The 1,667-nt window shown below is 34.1% G+C and overlaps 1 protein-coding gene across 1 annotated transcript in view; it reads right to left on the bottom strand.

The window, feature by feature from the left end:
- The window catches only part of LOC108756165, a 15,134-nt gene that overhangs the window by 12,123 nt on the left and 1,344 nt on the right, over window positions 1-1,667 (bottom strand). The gene's annotated exons all lie outside the window — the stretch shown is intronic.

The following is a 1,667-nucleotide window of genomic DNA, read 5'->3' as shown; positions in this document are numbered from 1 at the left end:
TATATGTACATATATATAAAAACTTATACATATATATATAAGAAACTGATATGAACCAATAGAGGTTATATAAATAACTCGAATGTCGAGCAAAACTGCGATAAGCTTTTGACATGACATGGAACGTGAACGATATTATTTCCAGGTCATAAACTGAGCTTTAGACAAATGGCATGAAAATATAGTTCAGGGTTAAAAATATACTTCTGTACACGAAGACTGAGTCGAATAAGAATGAGTCGTACACTTATTGTATTTAGCCCACTTTTTTGTGATGTAATTGTCTTAAATAACGTCTTGTTGTAAAAACTGTATAGTGAAATTGTTTTATCAGTCTGTAACAGAAAGCGTATCATTTATCGTGCATTTTTCATTTTCATACACATTCGACTCGTTTCTCGGAAGAAAGCGCGGAATTGCTTTTCAGAAATATTGCGAGAAAAAAAGCGAGAAATTCAAAAGTTGCCAAAATTAGAAATTCATTTTATCATAATATTGTTATATATTCGAATAAATCTTTAATATCTTTTATCGTTTAAAGAAATTTGATAAAATCTACAATTACAGATAGTTAAATATTGCTCATTTAAAAATTTGTTTTTATTATATAAACAAGATTGTAATATAATTTTATTGAAAGATAGAATAACATTCAATTTACATCTTATTACGAATTGCACAAGTGTAGGTAATGCAAAAGATAAAATTAAGATCTTGTTCATTCGAATTTCTCTTTTATAGATTAAGCCAAAAAATTAATTAACATTAGTACATTTATTAATTAAAATTGATTAACAGTATTACAATACATAATTTAAATTTGAATTTTTAATAATGCAATAATTAATAATAAAATATACCTTATTTTATTTTTGCTAAAAATATAAGTTAAATAATAATCATACAGTTAGTCGTTTCTAACAGTTTTCATGTAACTCAGGAACACGTCGAGTTTCAAGGAATCGAAATCAACGTCGAGCGAGGCTAAGTTATCTAGTGTACGAGAACGAGCTTCCATACATCAGCGAGAGTAACACCGGTACACTCGGCACGTAAACATCGGAAAATAGACGAACCTATCTCGTCGCCGCTCGTAAATCCTCAGTTGGCCGTGGCGGTAAACACGTGCTCCATAAATTAGGCATAAATATAATTTAAAGTTAGTCGATCGTCATGTAATTTGAAATTGCCGGCGTGAGAAAAAGAAACATAAGCTTAGGGACGCCTGAGAAAGTGAAAAGCTCGCTTATGTAGGTAACATAATCCGCGGTATTTCACATGTAATGATGATGGGACAATGTAATCCTGTGGCGCGGCGGCGATCGACTTAAAGGGGAACTTAATTCGCTTCCGCGACATACGGCTTCTGTAAATCGGAAACTTTTTGCCGGTCCTTCTCTTTCTTGTCTCCTTTCTTCGTGCGAAAGGCGAACTCGGCTCTCCTTCCTTCGATTCGTCCTGCATTATTCATGGAGCCGGGCAATTACAATTTCCTCGTGCCCGGTCGTGCGAAGGAGAATTAAAAGCGGTCCGGGTTTCATCAACTCGTCGATTGGTTTGGATCGACGTGCAAATTAATGGCAGTGTTATTCAATTGCGCAAAAAGACGAGAGAGGATGATGGAGTGTTTGCGCTCACAACAGCATGAATAGCATTACACAGAATTT

The sequence above is a fragment of the Trachymyrmex septentrionalis genome, unplaced genomic scaffold, assembly GCF_001594115.1.
Source record: "Trachymyrmex septentrionalis isolate Tsep2-gDNA-1 unplaced genomic scaffold, Tsep1.0 scaffold97, whole genome shotgun sequence".
Classification (NCBI taxonomy): domain Eukaryota; kingdom Metazoa; phylum Arthropoda; class Insecta; order Hymenoptera; family Formicidae; genus Trachymyrmex; species Trachymyrmex septentrionalis.
Note: the sequence above shows the minus strand (reverse complement) of the source record. Positions and strands in the feature narration are given on the sequence as shown.